The sequence below is a fragment of the Phoca vitulina genome, unplaced genomic scaffold (genome assembly GCF_004348235.1).
Source record: "Phoca vitulina isolate PV1807 unplaced genomic scaffold, GSC_HSeal_1.0 scaffold6, whole genome shotgun sequence".
NCBI classification, from domain to species: Eukaryota; Metazoa; Chordata; class Mammalia; order Carnivora; family Phocidae; genus Phoca; species Phoca vitulina.
The window spans coordinates 63972485-63999186 of record NW_022589709.1 but is presented as its reverse complement, the minus strand read 5'-3'; the positions used below and the strand labels follow the sequence as shown (position 1 = coordinate 63999186).

Below are 26702 nucleotides of genomic sequence, written 5' to 3'. Positions count from 1 at the left end.
TTTGTTTTATCTTGTAAGACACCCCCTAGGGAATATTGCAAGATTTGTTTTTCTTTACACTGATACAGAAAATAAAAATGGAGAAATTCTAGTGGAAAGAACAAATTAATATCTGATACCACACTATTTCTAATCCTAAATCATTGTATCTTAAAGGGATGGAGGCATTTTGTAGGAGGTTGAAGGTTCTTATTTTATTTATTTATTATTTTATTTTTACTGAGATTGCTTTAATTTGATCATTTTTAAGAGGTTGGTCTCAGTCTTTTAATTGTCATTTATATACAATGTAAATTCTATATTCGGAGAAAAAAATCCAGAAGGATCCAAAGACAAGTGCATAGCATTCAAAAGTATAATTTAAAGAGGGTTCTGCTATGGAGATCCTCCATCTCAGTATCCTTCAGGGTAGGAAAAAAATGAGGTTAGAATACAATATCTCTGAATATTATTTTCACGTTCTGGAATTCTCAGGTAATTTCCAGAGTGTCCAAAGTGATGAAAGTTCAATAGGTCCATTATCTATGACAACTCCTGGAAAATCAGAGGAGAAACTATACCTACATTCTCAGAAACATGTGCTTTCAAGTGAAGGGAAAATTAAAACAGTAAAGTTACTCAAAGCAGTGATGGATGTCTGGGGGCAGGTTCATCTCATTGGAAGTGCTCTCACTCTTGGTGCCTAACAAAGGTTCTCATAAAAACCAAGACTGCACAATACAGTGGTAGTGCTATATATCTAGTGATATTCTGCCGGTAATATAACTAGATCCAGACATGTGGTCTAACGTACTTAGGTACTGTGGTCCATGGCCGCCCATAAATGACAACTATCCAGTAGAATGGAATGCACAGAGCAGGATTTATTTAAAATTCGATGAACTTGAGGATTTACTTCCTCACTTTCTTAAAAACTTCAGAGGATATGTTCTCAGATTTCTTTCACTTTCTTTTGCTGTGATTTTCAAGCTTGGTTTCATCCTGGATATGACCTTTCAGTGAGCCAAAGCAGCAATATGGCTCTGAATGCTATAGAGGTCAGCCCATCTGAAGCAGAATGTGATTTACTCTCTTGGTAGGAGCAAACACTTTATTTTGAGTCAGAAGTCTACAAACAGTATGTGATAGAAGATAAAACAAGAAACAAATAAGGTATTGATGGCTTTTCTCACAATCATAATGAATCTGTCCTGTTAAAAAAATATATATATTTAAGATTTATTTTTATTTTGGGGGGGAAGAAGGGGTAGAGGGAGAGGGAGAGAGAGTCTTAAGCAGGCTCCCAGCTGAGCACGGAGCCCTATATGGGGCTACATCTCATGACCCTGAGATTATGACCTGATCTGAAACCAAACGTCGGATACTTAACTAACCGCGTCAAGCAGATGCCCCAAAATATATTTATTTATAAGGGTTCTGGAAGTCTCAAACAACATATCCAGAATAATCAGTATACTTCTCTACCAGAGACCTTACAATATTGCATATCTGTTATTATTCTGTATTCTTATTTTTCGAAAAGACTAAGAACTTCTTAAGACAAGGATAAAATATTAATTTTTAAAATACTGGATCTGAAGCATGTTGGGGGAATAGTAAAATATTCAGTGAATAAACAAAAGATATAATGATTAGAAAATAAGCAACCAATATATATATAATGACATGTAATAAATATAATGCATATACCAGACTTGACATCATGCCATGAGAGATAAGAGTTATATTGAGCCCCTTTGAATCCCAATACTGCTTGTCATCCTATTTTTTAAGAAAGTTACATGCTATATCATTTCATAATATAATTGTACCAAGTATGAGTTATATACATATGCATATTTAGTAACAATGAATTTTGCATTTATCAGTAGAAAAATATATTATTTTAAGTAATTCAAAAGAAACAGAATTTTTCCTATTTGTATGACCAAAGTTCAGAGGGAAAACTCAAAATCTCCATGTAATACAATTTGGTTCAATAATCAAATAGAAATGTCATCAATAGAAACACATGCTTCTAAAAAGCTACCCTAGTTCTCAGTCCTAGGAAACACTGGTTGTGTATCATCGCGGTCCATTTCTCTGTTCTCATATATCTTAATCTCTGTAAAAGAAGTCTGACTCCATTTTTTGATGTTGGCTGATGGCTTTTATATCTCACCCCTCCCTCTTCATCCCTGTCCCACATCTGGGCAAGCTGATAAGAAAGCCCAGTTGTTCTCTCCTTCAGTGTTGGTGAGAGATTCAAACCACACAAGCCTCCAACAAACAACCCTCTCAGCTTGGGCTAAATATCGTAAAATCCCCAACGCAGTCAACTTTCTCTGTTTTCTCCAGAAAAATCTCAATTATGCAGGTAATAAGTGTTTTGCTAACTACTGTGTGTGTGCACGTGTGTGTGTGTGTGTGTGTGTGTGTGTGTGTCTATGTATGTGTATGGGGGCATCATTAGTTTCAACGTTCAAGCCAAATTTTGGGTTGGGGTTCATCTAAATCTATATCTTGACTACCACAGTCTAATCTAGATTTTGGTAATTTGGTTATCCTCCGCTGCTTCTCCCCTTAGGAGGAGAGCAAAAAGCTGAAATAATATGTGTCCCCAGGTTATACTCAGAAGCTAGTCAAAGGGAACTGCAGCTTTAATATAGCAAGAACTTAGGGGGAAGTGCAGAAGTGATATTATTATTAGCAGAACTTAAAAACATCCACCTGCCTAATTCTCAATTGGCCCTGGCATCAACAGTCTTTCTAAAATATGTTCAAACAGGATTATTAGCAGAGGGTGCTGAGAAGAGCAGGAAATTACTCTTTTTACGCCTACATTTGATTGGCCTCTTGCAGTGCATTAATATAAGGGTATGTGGCACCATTTCCAAAACTAATGTTAAGGAAATTATCATGGACAGAAGAAAAGCAGATTTTCAATATTTAAATAGCACATTCTCAAGAGGAAAATGCCCACTTATGGCTTATTCATAAGACAGTAACTGTTTAAAATACAGCTTAGAATTTACCATGTGCCAAGTACTGTGCTAAGCTTTTTATGCACATTATTGCCTTTACCATGATAAAAACCCTATAGATTGGATGTTATCATTACTGAGATCCATATTCAAGGTCCATTATCTCATGAACTCATTATATGGCTTCAAATCTACATTGTTAAGGCTATGAATTTTCTTGCCTCTTGACAATTTTTAAAGTATAATAGGTCTTTACGAAGCTATACTGCCAAGCTTGAGAAAGGGATGCCTTTTTTATAATGTACTGTATGGAGACATTATCTGTCACAGTTGATGAAACATATATAAACACTGCACAGTATGCTGTATTCATTTCAGCTACATTGCCCTAAAGAAAGGTACACCATGAATTTGGATGTAGCAAGAATAGTTGAATAAATGCCTTTAGATTTTTTTCAATGGCTAATTACTGAATTAAGTCAAAGTAAATATTCTGGGAACCATGAGGAAGTAGAGAAAGATACAAGTCATGACTCCAACACATTTACAGTATACCCGAAGAGGTAACATATGACTCTGTAATTTGCCTAGTTTTTAATAATTCAAAGTGCTAATTTATTACGTTAATACAAATAGGTTTACATGACAAGTACGTTTTTTAAAAACTACCAGTTTTTAAGTATTACTTTTAAATTTCTTTTGTCCTAAGTCAGTATCTAAATTGATTGACACCCTCTGCTTTTGGGAAAAAGGAAACGTTTCTGTTTAAAATAGCTTATTATCTAAGAATTCATCGTTTTAAAGCGAATTATGCATCATCAACAGGTATATAATTTAAGTGGAAAACAGCAGGGGGAGCTCAAAGACAGGTTGGACAAATTAAGGGTTGTACTTCTGTACTTTAAGAGTACAGAAACAATTATTTCAAGACAGTTTTGAGGAGAAGAAAAAGAAATAAGAATAGAAATGCACAGTGAAATTATTAGATGACATTTTATACAGGCTGAAGTAATTCCTAACAAAATAATGAACTAGGTACACAGAGGAACACTTGCCAATAGGGAACACTTCAAAAGGCTGGATAAAAATGGCTAAAAAAGATTTTTTTAAACAGGCACAAAGTCACTAGATATCAGGAAAATGCAAATTAAAACTACAATGACATACCACTACAAACCCATCAGAATGGTTAAAATGAAAAAAAGACATATAATAACAAGCGTTGGCAAGAATGTGGAGCAATTAGAAAACAGAGACAATACTGCTTGAAATCTAAATTTGAAAACCTACTTGGGAAAGCTGTTGGCAGTATCTTCTAAAACAGAAAAAACTCATGACTCACAATCAAGCAATTTCATTTCTGGCTACACACCTAACAGAAATGTAAACTTCTGTACACAAAAAGAGATGTATAATAATGTTCATAGTAGCATGATTTGTAATAACTTCAAATGAAAACAAAAAGGCTTATCAACAATAAAACAGATAAATAATATATGGCATACTCTTATGAGGATGAAAATGAAATCTTTATATAAAAAGACAGATGAATTTTCCAAATATAACAGTGAGAGAAAAAAAAAGCCAGACACTAGTAATACATGAGAAGCTAGACACCTAAAGGGTATATTCTCTTTAGTGAATAATGTCATCGATGGTGTTAGAAGTCAGGTTAGCAGTTACTCTTGGGAGAGCATATCTGGAAGAAGGCACAAAGAGGGCTTCTGCAATTTGGTAACGTTCTGCTTCTTGAACCAGTCGCTAGTTAATGGGCAAATTCATTTCATGAACATTCATCATGCTGTGCATTTAGGTTTATGTGCTTTTCTCTATAACGACATAAATCATCAAAATCTGCTCTAAATATTATACTGGATGTTTGTTTTAAAGCATTAACTTAAAAGTTATAATTTGAGGACTGAAGTCAAGAAAGAATAGTTTTACAGAGATAACTAAACACTAGAGTTGATGTTTACCTTGAAGGCATCTGCCAGTCCTTTGTGTGCCAGGGAAAGAATCAAAGCTGGGGGCCTACATAGAGAAAGTCATATTCAGACTCCTCATGAAACCTCACACCCAAAAGTCAATACCCAGAGTGAGTGTACTAGATAAATTTCCATGCAGAACAAGATGTATCTTGGTTCCAGGGAGCTTATTAAAAAACAAAATGCTTCTTTTGAAAATTTCTAATCACAAGTGTGTACTCATATGGGATTGGATACTTGTCTGGCCTGGAAGTTGAACATTTAGTTTAAAGTAGGTCTATGGTTGGTAGATCATGCAGTTACTTGGTGTAAGCAAATTACCTCTGGAAAAATACACTTTAAACACAAATAATTCCCACAGATAAAATACTAAGGAGCATCACAGAAAAATCAGCGAATGCATAAAAGTAAACTCCCATGAAAAACAATCAACAGAAATAATAAGCTATAGAAATAGACCACAAGGATTACAGATATTGGAAATATCAAATAACTATAATAAAATATTTAACCTATTTAAGGGAATACAAGAAATGATAGAATAGCAGATGAGCAGGAAACCATTAAAAGTCATCAGGCATATTTAAAATAAAAATAAATAGAACCTTTACAATTGAACATCTAGGGGCACCTGGGTGGCTCAGTCACTTAAGCATCTGCCTTTGGCTCAGGTCATGATCTCAGGGTCCTGGTATTGAGCCCCGCATTGGACTCCCTACTTAGTGGGGAGCCTGTTTCTCCCTCTCCCACTCCCTCTGCTTGTACTCTCTCTCTGTCAAATAAATAAAATCTTAAAAAATTAAAATTAAACATCTAATAACTGAAATTAGAAACTCAATAAAAAGATTAAGCAACAGATTAGACAGAGATGAAGGTTGGAGTAGTAGGCCAGAAAACATGAATGAAACTTTCAGAAAGCAATACAGAGAAAAAAGAGATGAAAAATACAAAAGACAGGTTAAGAGAAGTGGATGATAGAGTGAGAAGGTCAAAATACATGGTTTCAGAGGGAAGAATAAAAGGAACGGTAGGGAGTTAATATTTGAAAGTATAATGGCTAAGAGTTGTCGAAAGCAATAAAAGACACCTATGCTTATACGTAGGAAGGTCGGTGAATCTTTCATAGGGTAAATTTTAATAAAATCAACGTCTGGACCTATTAGTTGAAATTGTGCAACAAAGATAAAAAGGACAATTTAAAAGCACCCACAGTGAAGAGATAGAGCAAAAGAACACCAATCAGACTGGAAGGTGATTTCTTAAAAGACAATTTAGTACTATCTTTAATAAAGTGCTGAGAGGAAAAGTTGCCAACCTAGAAATACACATACAGCAAAACCATCTTTTTAGCACAAATGCAAAATAAAGATCTTAAGAAAATCAAACATTAAGAGAATTGTCTACTATGGGGCACTAGTGGAACTTCTAAGAAGACGTATTTTAAGAATAAGGAAGGGCTGAGATGCCAAGAACAGTGGTGAACAAAAAATAAAATAAAATAGAATACACGTAGTAAACATTCAGAAAAATAAACTTATCAAAATTATAATAATAATGTCTAAAATGTTAGGTAAGCATGAAGAGAACTAAAATCCATTTTTCTTATATTGTTGAAGGGGAAGGTAAAGACACTTTAATTTTAGCCTTTAATAAATTCAGTATACAAAGAAATTTTTCTAGGGTTATTATTAAAATTGAGAAAAAAACCCTCAAAATTAGAAGGAAAAATACAATGAGAAAAGGATGGAGGTCACTTTGATCCAAAATGATACAAGGAAAGAAGGAAGTAAAGAGAAAGCAAGTATAAAATAAGATAAATAGGAAGCCTAAAATAATATATTTGCATATTACGATTATAAATAACCAAATGTTCATGAACCCACTAATATTTCCAGTTAAAGCAAGTTTCTACACATGTCAGAGAATAAGTATTATACAAATATCTTCTTTGATAACAATGAAACAAAGTTAGAAATTAATAACTATATATATATACACATATATATATATATATAAACCCTTTCCTTTGGAAAAAAAATTAGAAATTTCTAAATAATGCTTGGGTCAGAGGCGATATCATGACATAATGTAGGAAATACTTAAAATTGAATAATATATATATTGTGAATCAAATGCATGGGATGCAAGTAAAGCAGAATTAAATGAAAATATTAGAAATAAATGAAAGCTAAAAATCAATGCACAAGGCAACTTGCTTAAGAATACAGTAAAAACAGAAAAATAAATCCAAAGAAAGTAGAAGGAAAAAAAATAATAATGGGTAAGGGAAAAATCATCATAATGGAGAAAAAATACAGTAATAGAAATTTAAAAATTGAAAGCCCTTTGAATAAACCAACAATGTAGTCTGGCAAATTGACAAAAAGAATAGAGGAAGAAAGAAAATAATATATATATTTTTTAATTTTGGAAAGGAAACTTGGGAAGGAAAAGAATGGCAAAATATGAAAGACAGAGATAGGTGGGTGATAGGGTAGGCGCACAGATGGGTAGAGAGAAAGACAGATAGACATACAAATTATAGTAAGAACTTAATGGAGGCATAACTTAACCAGAAAAATATAGAACAGGAAATGTAGATAAAAGAACCAGTTTGCATTTATGTGGATAAAGCAAGAAAATGCAATGCATCCAGGTAAAATTCTCAGTGAAAACTGCTGAGCGAGGCAAAAGGAACACAATGAAAAGTGGTTGCACCACTGATCCCGACAGATGCGGTGAGGGGGCTTAAACATACAACTACACTTTCTATCACTCAGTCTCTTTATTTTTTAAAGTCCTTTCTGTTTTACTATAAAAAACTTAAATCTAAGTTATAAAAAGATTTAATTCGAGAAAGGTAGGATTTGACTCATTTATGATCGAAAACAAAATAAGGATAAAAAGCAAATTAACAAGCAGGGCTTAGTCAAGAGCATCTTCTTGGCTACAAAATGGCAAGAGATGTGACTACGACCGTAGAATCTGACCTAGTGATTCTACCACTCGGAATTTATCCTAAGCAGATAATTTAAAAGTTGAAAAAAATTCAGAAGATGTTTCCAGAATCATTATTTGTAATAGCAGTAAATGAGGCAAAACCAGAAACATACATAAAAACAAACATACACATAGAAAATCTCAAGTCAGAATCAAAATGATATGTTTGAAGACTGGCAGATGACAAAAAGTGTTTAAGGAATAATGTTAGGTTTTGAAAGTAGGATAAAAACTCATATATGATTATAGCTACATAAAATCTGTGTACCAATAAAGAACATTTGGAAAGGACAGAAGAAATGAAAATTGTTGCATTTTAGTGGTAGACTTATGGCTAATTTTAAAAATCTGTATTTTGTATATATTTGGAGACTAATATATATTTTTTTAATTTTACATCTGCCTATTGACTAACATGCACAATTGTAGTAGGAACAGACAGACCATTAGTTAGTATTTTTATAAATTCACAGGAAATTCACAAAGCTAGGGAAAAAAAGCATAAAAATCTTTAACATTAGATCCTCTTTAACATTAGATCCAAAAGTGCAATCATTATGTTGTTTTCCAATTTTGCTTAATTAAATATAAAAATGAATAGTAATTTTCAAATATATAGAAAAGCACAAGTTACAAGGCTATATCTGATGCAGGCTTATAATGAACAAATAGTATCCAATTAATTCAATGTTCTTAGAAGATAAAATAACAGGCCAAATTAGAGCTAGTTGGATAATGTGACTTTGGGAAATTTCCCACATGATATTCTCAGTAGCCACATAGAAACACTGCATTTCTGTTCCATAGAAACACTGCATTTCTGTTCCATGGACTCAGCACCCCGTGAGATATTCCTAATAAGTCTTCCTTAAAAATGTGGCAGTTTGAGGTCTAAATTAAATTCAAAGATGCAAGAGAGTTTAGTGTTCCAGGATACAAACAAAACATAAAATGGGTGTGGATGTCTAAACTTTTGCATATATCCAATCTTAACATCTGGTTTGTATGCTCAACTGCCTTACGAGTACATAAAATGCCTACAATTTTAATGATTCAGTGTTCAGCATGAAAAAAGAAAAATTAAGCTCAGCTATTTAATAGATTGTACAATATCCATCTTTAGAGATCTTAAAAATGTTCATAGATAACTCCTTTTGGTTGATGTGGTTAGTTATCTCCTGGAAGGAGCAGGGTAGGTCAAATGACCTAAAAACGTTTTTCCTGCCTTTGTTTTCATTAAGGTTACATTTCTGTCTGAGCAATACCAATCGCAGTGTGTGCGTGTCTATTGCAAAATCACTCATCTATCAAAACACTCTTTTCTCCTGAGTCTCAGAACCCCATATGGCTCATAATCTTTAAAAAGACATATTCCAGGAAGCCACTATCAATCAATGAAAACAATTTTCAACCAGATTTAATTAAAGAGAAGAAGACTAGATGAATGAACATGAGGTGAATGTTTTGAAATGTCTCTCCAATTTCACTTCAGGAACACTCAACCCCATCGAACTGTTAAACCAAAAATTCTAGATACACAGGTATAGACTTCATCATATTAAATGGTTTAACATCAGATTTTCTATTTCAAAGGAACGGAAGTCAAGAAGATAGTATTCATTCAGAGAGCAGTTTACGTCAGTTAAATCAAGGGACATTTGTAAAAATAGTTTAATGTTCAAGTACAGATAGGGACATTTTTGCTAATAAAATTTTGTTTCACACAAAAGCAGTATCACCAAACAAACAAGTATGAAGCCATACCAAGGACAAAGAGAGAAAGTTACTTCTGTTTTTGAAAAGAAGTTAGGTGATGTCTAGTTTAAAAAAGGAAAACATGTCAAACTATAAAATTCAGTCATTTTATTTGACCATACAGTTTAGGTTGTCTTTCTCATTGTCACACAAAAATGTTATCAGTAACTTCCAAAGTCTAAATGTAATTTTAAAATATCAGTGATGGATATGAAAGACAAAGTATTCACCTTAAAATATGATAAAAATATAGAAGTTTCTCATGCCTATATCAGTTTACATTTTGTTAGAATAAATTAATATTATTTTTGTACTTAGGCCACTAAATCTAGCATCTCAAAATTGTCAGTGGTGATATGCCTAAAAGAATGATTCAGGTTTGGAAATATTCAGCAACTCTATATCCTATTAACAATATTAATGAGATAAAAAAAGAGTGGAGTCAACACTGATATTGACAAAAATCAGTCTACCACATCATCTAGATAATGGGTTTCTGAACCTTCTAGGAAAATGATACATGGCATTAATTATGCATATTTGTGTTTGAATGAGAAAATACTGTCTAAGGATGAACAAAATCCTTAAAGGTAGAGCTGGTAGACAGGTGAGAGACTGTCTAGCTCAAACACCTTTCTCAGACTAGGAAACTGATTTTTTAAGAGGTTAAATAATTTGTGCAGGTTATACACTTCATGGGCAGGATAATGTCTCTTCTATTTTCCTCCGTTATCATATCTATACAGCAAAGAGAAAGACATCCTTGAGTTTGTACCAATGTGGCAACAAGTAAGAATTTATGAAAAACCATTTGATAAAACCTGAAGAATCAAACGTCGAGTAGTAACAAAGTAAACGTATATTAATGCATACACTAGAACTTCATGAAGGATTATGACAGGTTCTTGCATCATTCTGAAGTCAGCTGTGAAAAGACAGGTTTAATGTCATAAAGAGAGACGGAAATTCATTTACAAAGGAAAACTTCTTAAAGTTGAAGTTAGTACGTTAGGACCAAGAAAGGTTATAAAAAGGGATAGACTCCTACCTATGATTAATTATGCTAAATCACTGTTGAATTCAGAGAAAGGTCTACATACTAAACAAAATCATTAGCTTTTAGCATAGGCCATTGAGTCACAAAGCCAAGGAAAGCATATTTTTCAGTTTAGAATCCAGAGTTTAGTACCACTGCTTGATAGGGGTTGGGAAGCTGTTACAAATTACCAAGGAACCCACTTTTGCAGGTGACCTGAAAAAATGTGTTTTTTTTTTTGTTCCCCACAAGGATCTAGGTCTGCTTTTAGTAGCCTTGAAACTGTTTGGAACTGAAGTAATGAATTCAATCAAGACTGAATGAATGAATCAGTGACTAAAACCAACTTTTTTTCTTTATCATTACTTTCATTGTTCAAGAGACACAATATTAATGAACCTTAGCTTCATCATTTAACTAGCTGTGTGACTTTGAGCAAGCTGTAGAACCTCTATGTATCCCAGTTTCTATATCAGTAAAATGCTGTAATAATAAAATGTCTCTCAAAACATTATTACAAGAAATGAGTTAAATATAAAGAGCTTAAAATAAGAGGGTATACACCTAATTCATTTTATAATGATATTTTTTTTAATTAGAAATCATCAAAGATTGCATATAGTCACTCAGAATCACAGAGACAGGTAAAAATTCTAAACCAAGTCTTAGCAAATAAAGCAGCAATAAATACACACTTGTGTGTGTAAACATATATGTGTGTATATATGTATGTGTGAATAATATGGAAAACTATAAACATTACAGGTTCTAATGATTTAGACACTGATAGATTAAAGGAGAAAAACCATCAACATATCTCAATAAATGCTGAAAATCCTTTGGCAAAATTCAATAACCATTCATGATAAAACATTATAGTAAATTTGGAAGAGAGGGAACTTACTAAAAGTGGAGAAATGTAGAAGCATGACTTTTAAACTTAGAAACAAAAAAAATAATGCTTGCTATCTCTATTTCTATTTAACAATTTACTCAAAGTCTAGTTATTTCCAACTAACATCATCCCCATCACCTGGGAGCATGTTAGAAATGCAGACTCTCGGACCCTAACCCACTACTAAGCCAGGATCTTCATTTGAATATGATCTCCAGATGACTTCCACACATTTTAAAGTTTGAGAAGCACTGGCCTAAATGGGGTATCAAGACAATAAATCTTTTTACAAATGGCATAAAATACAGAGTATAAAAATTGGAATGGAAGAAACAAATCTTATTATTCAGAGATGATATGATTGTCTACCTAAAAGAATCAGAAGAAAAATTACTAAAAGTATAGCAAAATTTGATAAATTTTCTGGATATTTGGAAAACATAAAAAATGACTAGATTTGTATACAATTGCAGCAAGCATTTAGAAAACGTATTTTGAAAATTATTGCCATTTTGCAATGACAACAGAAGCATACAGTGCAAATGAGTAAAAGATGCACAAGATCTTTAGAGCAATATTTATAAAACTTACTGAAAAACACTAAAAAAGAACCAATGGGAAATACCCTGAAATTATAGATAGAAATAGAATATCCTGAATACATCACTTTTTCTTAAATTGATCTAGAGATTCAATGAATTTCAATAGTACCATAATAGTTGACTTCAGGGGATTTAATAAACTGATTCAAAAATGTTTTATGGAGGTGATAAAGGTAAAGAACAGCCAACACACAAATGAAGAAAAAAAATTAGGCAGGGGGAATTCTTTCCCTGATATTCATTATTGTAATGTTGTAGAAATTAGGGCCACGTGGATTTGGAACAGAGATAGAAAAATATAGTCAAATGAAACAGAATAGAAACCCCAGAAAGAACCCAGCAGGGTTCAGAAATGAGATACGTGTCAAAGGTAGTACTACCAGTCAGTGGGAAATGATGGAGTAGTCAATCAGTGGTTAGCCACGTGAAAAATGTATATAAAATTAGATTCCTTCTCACACCATATGCAAAATTCCATTCAATATGTCTAGTGACTTCAATTATAAAAGGCAGAACTTGAAAACTTTTTGAGAAATCCTTGCCAAAAAAAAAAGAAAAGAAAACTCCTACTTCTCAAAAGCCTCCAATAGTAACTTACTGAGAGAAGATATTACCAGCACTTACCATCAACAAGGAATAGCAGACTATATAAAGAATCCTAAAAATTGATCAGAAAAAGACAGCTCAGGAGAAAAATGGGCAAAAGACTTGGGTAAGAGTTTTATGGAAGAGGAAACATGAATGATGAATAATCATACTTTTAAATGCTCAAGTTTATTAGTTATTAGAGAAACTAAAATTAATATCACAATTAGTTTCATTTTATAACTACTACATTGAAAGACTATTTAAGTCTGACAAAAAAAGAATCACTTAAGAGAGCTTTGACAAACTGCATATGACCACACATCCCATTTGCTCTAACACTCATAGAGAATCACTAAATGTTACACACACACACACACACACACACACACACACACTCTCACACAGCCATTCAAGGTTAAACTCTGGTAACATTTCCTAAGTTACTTAAAAATTACTGTGTTGATTTTTCATCTAAAATGTTAAACTCCTTTTCAATGTTTGAACTTAATTGTTACTGAGAAATGAGAAAAATACTTTCTTAATTTAATATTTAATTTCTTAGTTTATAAAGGGAAAAATTGTAGGCCATGAGATTTTCTTATTTTAATATTATATCAATTAAAAGTGTACTAGAAAATGCATCTCACCTCCATTTTACCAGTCTATCCTTAAAAAGTTCTTTAACCTTGTATAAAATGCATTCATATTCTTCAAAAATCTCTTTTTGTAGAAGAAGAATACCAGGATTTTAATGTAAATCACAATAAATATTCTGATTGCAAATGCCATTAAGAAAGGCAAATCAAATTCTATAGTTTTTAAGGATCAAATGCTTACTTTTATGCCACCTTTCAAACTGTGTTTTAGACTCTGGGACTCATTTGCTGTGGTTTTATCTATTTAGACCACAGTTTCCTGAAGGACTGAGCAGCACTCAGATACTGATTAGCTGTATGACCTTGGGTAAGTAGCTGTGTCTTGCTGAGTTTTGATTCCTTTTGAGTTAAATGAGGCTTATAGGAGCACCTATCTCATGGGGTTGTGGCATTTATATGAGTTAAAACACACAAAGGGCTTAAGCAGTGCCTGGTACACAGCAAGTGATCTATGAGTGTTAGCTATTGTTATTCACATTACTCATGTTTAATAATAGATCAGGCTACAGAAAATGCCATCAAAGCAACTGTCATGTCAGACAATCTAAGTGGCTTTTGCTCTTGATAGTATTTTCTATTTAAAAGTTTCCAGTAAAAGTATAATGCTAACCCCATTTATAATAGCAAAACAGGGCAACAAGATCTTCCCTGACAATCAGAATATCTAAATATATTAAATAAATTAATTATCTTTTGTTTCTTACTTCCATTAATATTTCCATGAATGGCATCATCCCATTCTGGTCAGTACTTTTAGCTGATGTTCTCAAGCATTCAAATTAGATGTGTTAGAATTTGGCCCTGATTACTTCAAGATTTTGCTCTAGGGATTAATGTCTCTTAACAAATTAAATAAACATGCATATTATTTTTACTAGTTGCAACATAGTGATTTTAGTTTTACGAGACAAATAATGTTTGCTCTCTATAATCACTCTTTAGTTTAAAAAAATATGCGTCATAAAGCATGCTTACGTGCTTTTGCTGTCTGAATACTCTAACCCCATTCCTCATTGTATAGGTGAGTCAGGATGAAAATAACAAATGAATATTATCAATTCCCATTACAGCAGTGCTAGGATGTGCAATTTGGCGGTTGCTTCGAAAGAGGGGGAGCAGGCCATGATTACTCACATCAAGGATCCTGTATCAGTTTAAGGAGACAGATCTAAAAGACCCCAAACAACAGTGAGCCATAACAAATAGTTTCAGGTCAACCTATGATAGTTACAGGGGTCTAATAAAAAATAAGAGAGAAAGAGGTGAGGAGGGCAGTAGTCAAGGAAGGTTTCATGGATGAAGTGGGAATTGCAATGGCCCTTGAAGAAAAATAGAATTTTTGTAGGTCAGTTACCCCAGACTTCAAGCATTAGACCACTAGCTTTATATTTTGCCATGTCCACATTTCCATTTCATGATTTTTTTGTATCTGAGTTTCCCTATGCCATTATTTGTTTTTAAAATTCTGAAACAGAAAATATTTTGAAAACCCTAAATATTGTTATCTGCAGGGAAATGGAAAGTCAATATCTCTTGCCATAAAAAGAGGGAGGTATTTGAAAATAAGTACAATGTAAACAGAACAACCTTACTAGTTTTTATACAGAGAATGCTGCTTTCCAAAGGCCCTGGGCTAGAAGCCAGTTTTGTCTTTGTTTAAAAGAGATATTAAGTAGATATTAAGAAGTGTTAGAGACTTAGTGACACTAACATGAGACTTTCCAATCCTTCCTTCCTCTCTACCACCCTTCTTCCTTCCTTCTCTTCTTTTCCAGACTTCTTCCTTCTCTGCTTCCCTTTCTTTCAGTCCTCCCTTAGCCTCCCTCCCTCCCTCTCGCCCTCCCTGTCTCCCTCCCTCCCTTCCTTCCTTCCTCCCTCCCTCCTTTCCTTTCCTTTCACATTTACTGAGCACATATTCTGTGCCAGGTACCATTCCAGGCACTGGAGATGCAATGGTGAACAAATAGACAAAACTCCTTGCCTTCACTGAGCTTATATTTTCACTGGAGGAGGGTAGTCAATAAATAAAGAAACAAGACAAGGTACAGTAGATCATAGGTGCTGTGAAGAAAAGTAGAGCAGGGAGTCTGAGGGGGGCAGGAATAGTATGGACAGGGAAGGATTCACTGTTAAAGTGACAAATGAGCAGTGATTTGAAGGACAGGATGGGACCAGACAGGCAGATACTTAAAGGAAGAGATTACCCAGCAGTGGGAACAGTAAGTTCCAAGGCTATGATGCAGGACATGCCTGCTATGTTCAAGACCAGCAATGAAGACAGAGTGGTGGAAGTGAGGGGTGATGGGAGAGCGGCTTGAGAAGAGTTTGGATCACTGGAAGTGGATGGTAGAGATCAGATCACACTGACCTTTCAAAGTCACCACAAGAACATTGACTTTGACTCTAAATGATATGGGAAGCCGATGGATTGCTCTGAGCAGAAAGCAATGCAATATAAGCTAATTACTGGTTTTGTGGAATAACTCCACTGTGTAGAGATTGGACCGGAAGGTGCAAGAGTCTAAGTAAGGAAACTGGTTAGAGGGGTATTGCAATAATCTAAGAGAGAGATGATAGAATATTGAGTCCTGGGGGAAGCACCAGAAATAGTCAGAAATATTGGATTCATACAGCAAAGTGAACCCAATCTCTCCCTCCCTCCCACACTATGTAAAAAAAAACAACCTCTATTTCAGCACTCATGTATTTATAGGTCTATTTTCCTTGTCCCATGGCTGTTGCCAGGGACCAGCAATCATGCCTTATTCATTTGTAATTCTTAGTCCTGACCACAGTGCCTGACAAAGGTGCTTCAAAGGTTTATAGAGCTGAATTCCAAACGAGTGGCATAATGAAAGGCACAGAGTCAAGAAGGGTCACAGTAGATATCTGGGACAAGACCCATGTGGGAAGAGGAAAGAGCATGAGCAGTGAGGAGAAATGCCTTGCCGGGAAACTGAGACTCACATGAGAATGAGTTTTACACAAAAGAAGGAGAACTAAGAGGACCGTAAGAGAAAAGTAGATTTAAAATGATGGAAAAGAGGAACAGTTCCAGGGAAACTTTCATTCAAAGAAAAATGTAATATGGGTAAAGAGGTATAATCGGGTTCAGGATTTACTACACAGCTTTTATTTTAAACCAGTAAAACCCTCTGAAATCCTAAGGCTTCACCTAGTAATTCACTGAATATTGTCAATATTTTTTTTTTATTATTTTGCTTCTTTTATGAGAGAAAAAAAGAACAGTTCATAACCTATGAAATATATATGCATACTCCTCAGTTTCAAAGACTGGTGAGGAATTGCTCCTTTAGATATACAAGGAACCTTCCATTCCTGAGGTTTACAGATATGCCGGCATTCTGAGGGTTCACTGAAGTTAAGTAGGTGTATTTCAAGGGATCCAAAGGAACAACAGGGCATCATGTCTATAAAAATCTCCACTGCAAAATAAGACTAATAGGAATTAAGTAGGACAGGGTCAGCCACAGTGAATGATATACAGCTGAGAAGGAAGAAAGAGGAGCTGAGGCATGGGAATCCAGAGGAAAGGTGGCTGGAGGGAGCAGAAGGTGCCTTGACTTTATGTAAATGTATTCCTGACGTTGAATCAGGGAGATGTGGCCAATATTGCATGAGGCAAACAAGTCAGAATAAAAGGAGAAATACATGCGTGAGTGTCCCATCTCCTGCCTGTAGCATGGGGCACCCAAGCCTGGCATGGAGGAAAGACAGGGCCAACAATCATTTTATAGGTAAAAGACAATGCTTTCTGTTTCCTAATGCAGGTCATCCTCATCCCTTGCCTTTACTATAGACAGATTTCCTAATTGGCCTTGCACATCTACACTTGCCCCCCTGCACTCCATTCTTCACCAGCCAACCACAATGGCCTCTGAGTGCTCCCTGACTAACTACCAAGTCTTATATAATCTGGCTCTACCTCATTCCCCAACAATTCCACCTTTTCCCACTCCCAACCCCCCCAATTACATAATTTCCTGATGAATTTTTAGAAAAGTTACCTGTTCTAACAGCAGACCCTGCTTCTTCCCCCCCCCCCCCCACTTCTCTGTTATAATATTTGACTCACTTGTAATTCCACATCTGTCTTCCCCAGAGGGTAGAAAAGTAAGCACTTAAATATCTGTTAACCACTGAAGTTTGAATGTTGAATGTTGACTATTGATGAACATGAAGATACGAAGACTGTAGCTGATAGTTTTTTGAGAATGTAAAAGGTTTTTACATTAATTTACATTTCAGATAAGGTGCAGCTGGCTCTCAGATACCTTAAAAAGTGTGCTGAATGAATAGGAACAGTCTTTCTCTGAGATGAAAAGAAAAGGAAACTCAGGTTTAGAATTATTATAGAACATTGTATAATCGCCCACATTCACAAATTTAAAAAAATACAGTACAATATAACCAAAATAAAATTCGTGTAAAGTATGCTTGAGAATTAATTCAGCTTCTCAGAGGAAAAAAAAATTAAAATTTACCTGGAATAGTCATTGAATGGTTATCATTTGAATATTTGTTCTTGAACTAAGTGTGTAGAAATGTGAGAAAAATTAAATTTAAAAGGGTATTTATTTGGAGTAGTTTTAAAGCAAGTCCTATGAATCAAGGTCAATACTCACATATGTGTGCTCATGGGACTGGAGTGCACTTTATTCTCCTATAAACCCAAGTCTTAGATACAGTTGCTAGCCACACATAAACAGCTTCACTATTCACTGTTTCACACAAACAGCAATCGAGTTGCAAGAGAGGGTGATTCCCCAGTCCTGAGTTACTTCCTGGTGTGTATCAGATGTTTAATCTGCACATTCACTAACTCATTTAGGCTACCAGAGTAACTTTTCATGCACTGAAGCTATAATTTGAGAAGACAATTTCATCTTGAAGATAAATGGCCCCGAAAAGAGAAATGGCCAAGAACTTTTAGCACTTGCTCTTATTAAAATGTAAATTCTGGGCAAAGAACCTTGTGGTCCAGTGAAGTTGCTTATGCCATTTGACATTAACGATCTACAGAATGTGATTCTAATATGTCTGCCATTTTCAGAGAGTTGCACATGGAGAACTTTCTCAGCTCACAGAGGGACTCTACTGCTACAGGGATGTGTTTCTGTTAACCTGAGGAAGAATTATCCTTAAAGGGGACAGAAAAGGTCAGGAGCAGAACAACACTGACTTTCCAACATTCACAAGGCATACAGTTTATAAGTATTTAGTCTTGAAAGAGAGTCTCTTCTATCATTGTTAATATGAATATTTATGAAGCACCATCAGTAGGCTTAACACAGTTTCTGTCCAATCAGCTTATAATTTAATTAGTCATAAATGCAAATCCTCTAAATTGGGGTAGTTGGCTCTGAAATTGATGCCAACCAATACCATTGTCGGTGGCTCTCTATCTTTTGGCTCTTTCTTTTTCCCTTTTTTCCTTTTTCATACATTTCACTTACTCACACACACCCCACCCTCATTTTTTTCTCACTGAAAAGATGTAAAAATCAAGGTATACCTTTAAAATAACAAATCTTATGGTCAACACTAAACTTTAAAATCTGTAATACTGTTTGAAGATTAAGAACACATTTTTTGAATATTTAAAGATGATCTAACACATATTTATGCAGTTTTCAAGTATTAGTTTTGAACCATGAAAACATTCCTAGGATATTTAAACAAACTGATTTCTACATCGAGTTTTCCGTCTGTTTCCATTTGAATTTCACACATCTGGATTTCCAATACAGTTTCTGAGCGTGCTCCGTATCTGTCTTGGCTCCTTGCACAAGATTTCTTACAGGATTAGAGGATGTACTTTGTTTTGTGCTATATTCTCTCTCAAAAGGCTTCAGCCATATTACCAGTTGTGTTACCGTGATCATAGAGGATCACTCACTAATATAGAAAGTGGAAAAAAGCTGGCCCCTAAGAAAACTGACTTTAATAAGCTGCTTTGTTAAAAAAAAAAAAAAAAAAAGATACACTTCTCTTGACTAAAAACAAACTACTCTTGCACTCACAAACATTTTCATTTTGAAGCCCTATGAAAAAGACGTGCAGCAAATTTCTCTATTACTGCTTCCTGTGCCCTTTGCTACATAGCAGAACCTGCTGTGCTTGCTGAGGCCCCAACGTACTCATCTCCAGATAAACGTGTTCCAGTGACGTCACAGGGCCAACAGTCTCATGGAAACGGACTGCACAGCTTCAGAAAAGGATATGCAGCTGCCTGATATACAAACCACAATGAGGCAATAAGGAGAAACTTCCCACCACTGTCAATATCAAAGAATGTTTCTCTTAAGCCCTCAAACCTCTATCTGGCTCTGTGAAGCCACGCACTGATGACTTCTAAGGACCAGGCAGGGAAAAACACAGAATGATGTCTACTCACCACTTCCGCGATGGTTTGACAAGAGAACGCTGAAACTGAGAGCAATGGTTTAAAAAAAAAAGTGTATGTTTGCTTCAATGCATTTTTTTCTCTCCACTTTTATTTTAAAGTCAGGGAAAATTAAACATTTATCTGTTCTTATTATTTATAACAGTTACTATTTCAGGAAGTTAGCTTGTCACCAAATACCACAGGAAATCTGCATGTTGATCAGCTTTTAAAATGACCACAATAATCTTTTCCCATTGCTTAATTTTCATAGGTTTCCTTTTCTGTTTACATAGCCTTTCCCCTATTGATACATTTTTATTCATTTCTATTTTTCACTATTACAAAGCATGCTTTGAGGAAATTTTTATTTTTATTTTATTATTTTTTTAAAGATTTTATTTATTTATTTGTCAGAGAGAAAGAGACAGAGAGAGAGAGAGCACAAGCAGGGCAAGCAGCAGACAGAGGGAGAAGAGGATCCCCGCTGAGCAAGGAGCCGGATGCAGGACTCGATCCCAGGACCCCGGGGGATCATGACCTGAGCCAAAGGCAGCCACTTAACCAAGACTGAGCCACCCAGTTATCCCTGGGGAAATTTTTAATTAAAACTTTCTATTTTTCTTCTTATGCCAAAAGGAAAGCTTACACGAGAAAATATGGAAAAGCAAAAATGTGAAAATATTTAGAAGTGTCTACAATCCTACTTACTCTGAAATAATCACCTAATAGTTCGGTGGTGTATGTTTGTGTGTTCATACAGGATCCTTTACTCTCTCAGTACAAGCATATATGGTAAATGAACAAATTTACATATATGTAAATAAACAAATACATCAATTTATAAAATTTAGATGGTACTAAACATACTTTCTACGAAGTGTTGATTTTTAATCCTGTGAGGCTTCTGAAATATCTGAAACAGTATCCACTTTCTAGCAATATATTCACAGAGTTTGCATTTTTTAACCACCAAAGGAAGGTATATCATAGTAGGCAAAGAAAGGGTAACTTGAGGGGCGCCTGGGTGGCTCAGTCATTAAGCGTCTGCCTTTGGCTCAGGTCATGATCCCAGGGTTCTGGGATCGAGCCCCACATCGGGCTCCCTGCTCTGCTGGAAGCCTGCTTCTCCCTCTCCCACTCCCCCTGCTTGTGTTCCCTCTCTCGCTGTCTCTCTCCCTCTGTCAAATAAATAAAAATCTTAAAAAAATAAAAAAGAAAAGAAAAGGTAACTTGAAAGTTATCCTCCTAAACATTTGAGAGAACTTCATAGATGAGGCTTGATGTACTTAATTTAAATGAGATAAAGTGAAATCTAACTTGAAATATTCAAGTATTTTTCACAAAATAGAATCCAACCCCTTCTTATTCCTTCAAAAATGTTACATGGTTAATAAGTTAAGGTGTTTCCAACTGAAAGGAATAATGTTATGGTCTTGCTTCTAAATTTTATATAATTCCTTCTGTTTTGATTCTTCTGTCACAGACATTTAATTAGTAAGAGTCACTGCAGCAAGGGGTTTGTCTATAATTTGATTGAGTCACCCATTTCTGAGTCATCAACTTCTGATTTGCTTTAAAATCAAACGCAAGATCAATCACCACGGGCTAGGAACTGAAAAGAATAAACCAATTATAGCCTTCTTTGATGCACCCCTAACTTCATTTGAACCTTCTATTTTGCTAACAAAAGTCAGAGTTTTATTCATTAAAAGGCATTTCCTAAGTAAGCATCCTTCTGGTATATCTGAAACACCAAGTCCTCAATTCATCTTTTTTTATTAGTTAACCATCAACCACCATCCAGTCAGAGTCAATAATATTAACTGTGTACTTAAAGGTAAGCAAAACTGTAAAGAGAAAACAGAAGACCCCTGAAAACAGGAGTTTGTAATCTAATAGAGGAATAGTGATTAATTGACATATCTAAGAACACATACACATGTGCCAGGAAATAAATTCCTACTTAGTAACATCACTTACGTATGATTAAAGCTTATTTAAAGCGGATTAAGGGAGCAGTTACAGACTTTATTAAAGAGAAGGGTCTGGTTTGGGGAACGAATTTGATGACTTCAAGCTAGGAAGAATAGTTAATAGAATGCATGACAGAATCAGGATATAAAAAGAGCTTAATGGCCCCAAAGTAACAATATGGAGTTAAATAGGGACACATTCAAAGTCCTGCCCTTTAGTTAGAACAAAATCATCTAATTGAGCAGCTACTAACAGGGAAGGGGATGGTTGCTAAGCTGAGCGTGTTTAGTGAAATGTATGTCACATGGGACAACAAGAGGATGTGGTAGCCAAAGAGCTGACCTGATTTAAAGTCACATTCATTGATAATGTCCAGGAATAGGTAATAAAATAAAAGATGGTCTTTCTGATGCTCTGAGATACTTGGGTTACATTTGAAATAGTTTGCTCATTTGTGGTCCACAAATAGAAAAGAAAAAGTGCCGTAAGATAGGAGATAATCTAAAGGGGAGTCACTAGGATACAGAAAGGATAGTATAAGGCTTTTTTTTAACTTAAGGAATAGAAGGTAGTGGGGACAGGCCTTATGATTAAAGACACAAACGAGTGTCAAGTAAAAGCTGCCATTTCATTTGCCTTGTGTGTCTCCAAGCTTCAGAAACAGGAGCATCGCTACTTGGAAGCTTCATGGAGGCAGAAGTAGATTCAAGGAAAGCAAGAACAAGGCAACAGCACAGAGCTGGCTGCCAACACGTAATACAAAGTGCCTGGGAGAAAGGTGAGTTCCCTGTGTGAGCACGGACAGGAGCATCAAGCACCGGCCTTTCAAAGATCAAGTACTAGCTTGCATTCGCTCTGAGCCAGAGGGTGCTGGCTGCTTCCTGCAACCTGAAAATTCTGATTCAACAAGAAGTTTGTACTCTTCTTTCTTATCCTTTATGTTTTCCATTTACCTTCCTCTAAACCAGTTAAATGTCTACACCCTTCAACTTATGCTGTCACATCTTTAAAAATATGTTAGCCAATTTAAGGTTTTGAAATCTAAACCATAAGCGTCCAGAAGGTTTGCTAGTGTCTCAGAAAGCCCAATACTACCAACTTCTGTGTACCTAGCTCCAGAGCTCTAAGACACTAAGCTCCCCTTGATGACAACAACTTCTCAAAATAGGATATGCCAGAGCACTGAATTCAGAATAATGTGAGATCATGTGTGCTTGCCAAGATCTAAACAACTTAGTGGCAAGATTCATCGTCAGAGTTTCAGGTACAGTCTCAGTGCATCCTTTTTACACTTAATGTGCCTATGGATCGCCTGGGATCTTGTTAAACTGCAAACTGTGACCTGTGAGGTCAGGGGTGGGGTCCAAGGATGTACATTTCTACCAATTTCCCAGGTGCTGCTCAGGTTTCTGGTTCATGGGCCACACTTTGAGTAGCAAGGTAAGGCACATTTACTGTGAAATATCATTGCAGAATGTCTGTTATTATACCAGTAATTACCTCCACATTTGTTTTCCATATACATTAATATTTCTATTGACACAGATCATAGACTTTCTATTCTCCTTCCTTTGAAAATTAAAATAAATGCTATCATGAAGCAATAAGAATCAGACACCCAGTTCTTTTTTCCCAGGTACTTAAGAGGATGACTACAGGAAACCATTGACTTGGTCTCTACAGTCAGATTACTTCAAAGTTCCAACAGACAATTCCATCAAGATTAATGACCAATTGTTGCACTGAATTAGCAGTCTGATTTTATTTTTATTTATTTAGTATGTGAGAGACAGTCTATGATAATAAAATAATTACAATAGCTTCCCCGCCCAGGCACTTAATTTATTGTAGCAACAATTCAGAGTCAGATATTGTCTGAAATGCCTTTGTAGTGCTATAAGCAGCTGATTGATAATCATGTTAATAAACAGTCCTAAGGGACTCAAGTCTGACGGTCCCCAAATTGTTTGCTTTTGACCAAGTTTTAAGATATCTTTTCTTTTAATGCTGTGCAAATCAAATAGTCCTGAATTTTTTCATATATTCTCCAGAAAATATGAAAAAGTGACCATGTTATTTAAGCCAGGATGTTTACTTCCTTATAGAAAAATCAGAATATCATCTTTTGAGTTTTGAGCTTTTATCTTAAATACATGGTCACTGGGGGAAGCTGGGATATTCTGGAATGATAATTGCTCTCTTGATGTTGATATTCAGGATCTCCTTGTGCAGCTTCATTGTTTTGGACTGAGAGAGCTTGGCCGCCTGTTCTCTGTCTGAAGTGTTCTTTCCCCTCCCTTACCTCCTTCAAGTCTTTACACAATGTCAACGTGGAAGGCTACTCTATCTAACATTGCATTCCCTCCTGATACATCCCTGACTTATTTTTCTCCTTAGCACTTATCACTATCCAAAATACAATACACTTTACTTATTTTTCTTGCAAATTGTCCGTCTTCCTCTCCATTAGTTTTCTATTGCTGGTATGACAAATTACCACAAACATAGTGGCCTAACAATGAAAATTTATTATTTTATAGTTCTATAGGTTGAAAGTCTAACACTCACTGGCCTAAAATCAAGACGTTGGCAGGGCTGCATTCCTTTCTGGAGGCTCTAGGGGGAATCTGTGTCTTTTCTTTTGCCAGATTCTAGAGGTCACCCACACTCCTTGGCTCAGGGGCCCCTTCCTCCATCTTCAAAGCCAGCGACACTGCATCCTTCTGACTTTCTGGTGTCATCACATCTTTCACTATTACAAAAGAGTTTGTGCTTGTAAAGACTCAAGTGATTGGATTGGGCCCACCAGGTAACCCAGGACAATCTACAACTCAAGGTCTCAATCACATCTACAGAATCTCCTTTTCCATGTAAGACAACACATCCATAGGATCTGTCCATTAGGCAGTGAAATCTTTGTGGCGGCCATTATTCTGCCTACCTCACTGCAATGCAAGCTCCATGAGGTCATGACATTTTGTTTGTTTTGTTGTATCCTAAGCACTTAGAACAGCATCTTGCACATAGTATGTGCTCAATAAATCTTTTTTCAATGAATTCATGAATGAAACCCAGATTTAGTTGACGATGGGCACACATTTGAAGTGTGCTGCTAGAACACAGGCCTCCAGCTGCATTTGAAGAGTGTATCCCTTGAATTAAAGAGACCTTGTTAGCCCTCATTTGAAAAACAAGGTGAGCACTTTGTCCAATTCACAGAGTCAATATGATTTACACTGAAATGGTTTGAATATTCTTAAAGAGATGTAAAGGACTACCACTATACTTTTTAAGTTGGTCTTAGTGTCCTTACCTAAGATATAAATTTCTGCAAGCTCAAAATATCAGCAATCCTGGTCAGAGGTTCTCTTTCCAGCTTTGGGAAGCCGCATCCAAGAGGCTAAAAAAGATACTTGGGAAGACCTTACAGTGAGACTGTAACCTTCTTTGATCTCTCTCCCTGCTAGATAAGCCATCCTGAGGGCCACGCCCCCACACCAAGTGCAGTGTACCTGGACCACCTTAGGAGGGGTGGGAGAGCAGGAGGTTATAGGGTATCTCCAAACCTCAGTCTACTCCAGGCTTTTGACAAATTTGGGCATATCAATGAATTTCTCCAAGGCTCCTGTCCCTTACAGTCTATCATTCTCAGTCACATGTTACTAAAAGATGCTGGCAAATAATACAAAGGTACACTACCAACCTTATGTTTTATTTCCTTAAGACAGAACTAGGACATGATTTGTCCAACACACTGGCTTCAGGTAACACCAGTATACAACCAATAACAGAGTGAAGTTAATAACATGCCAGCAAATACTGGTAGAAGTTTTTTGCTGATTTTTTCAAAAAGAACAGGTGGAACTCTTTCCATTTATTTGTAGAATATCTACGCAAAGAAATGAGTCTCTGATTTTATTGAGAAAATTTGCCAATTTCATTAAGTTAAAAAAAATCCAATATGCCTTTAAAAAGTAGAGGTTGCCTGGAACTCACATGCTTATATTTACTAGAAGAGTAAAAATCAAAATGTTTAAGATAGAATCTTCTGTTGTTTCAAAAAAAATCTGTGATGCTAAGATTAGAAAACATTTATTTTTTTCTCCAGGATTGATGTAATTAAACATACTAAAGTAGGCCAAAACAGCAACAACAGCAAAACAGTCTTTTTTTTTTTTTTTAAGATTTATTTATTTATTTTAGAGAGAAAAAGAGCACAAGCACAAGCAGGGGGAAGGGCAAAAGGAGAGGGAGAGAGAGAAGCAGACTCCCCATTGAGCCTGACACGGGGCCTGATCTGAAGACCCGGAGATCATGACCCGAGCCCAAACTAAGAGTTGGATGCTTACCTGACTGAGCCACCCAGGCACCCCCAACAGCAAAAAATCTTAATATAAACATGGTTTGCTTCTATGGGTCTATGACTATATACAGATATCTGGAAACATTAGGATGTTTGGTGACAAGCAGGCTAATCACTGTTAGTCAACAGGTATATGCATTGTAGTGAAAGTTCAACTGCTAAATTGTTAAAATAATCCAGTCATTCTCGAAATGGGGTCTCTAGACCAGAACCACCTGGGACTTGTTGGATGAACACAACTGGGGGCTCACCACAGACCTACAGGATCAGGAACTTTAGGGAAGGGGTCCACAGTGTGTGTTTTATTAGCCTGTCCCCACCATTTTGATGCTCACTTAGGTCGGAGAAACCCTTGGCTGAAGTCACAATGAATGCCTTTTTATTTTATTCTAAAATGTTGTGTCTTACTATTTGACACAGTAGTCTTGTTTGATGGTATGTACAGAAAAATGTAACTGCTTGTTAAATGGTGAAAA

General features: G+C 35.5%; 1 protein-coding gene and 1 long non-coding RNA gene across 7 annotated transcripts in view; one reads left to right on the top strand and one right to left on the bottom strand.

The window, feature by feature from the left end:
* Positions 1-26702, bottom strand: part of PDE4D (phosphodiesterase 4D) — a 1449177-nt gene that overhangs the window by 489735 nt on the left and 932740 nt on the right. The gene's annotated exons all lie outside the window — the stretch shown is intronic.
* LOC116631894 lies at positions 1291-26070 on the top strand. Its single transcript, XR_004299319.1, has 3 exons — positions 1291-2356; positions 13729-13787; positions 22516-26070. It is a non-coding gene; the product is annotated as an uncharacterized LOC116631894 (long non-coding RNA).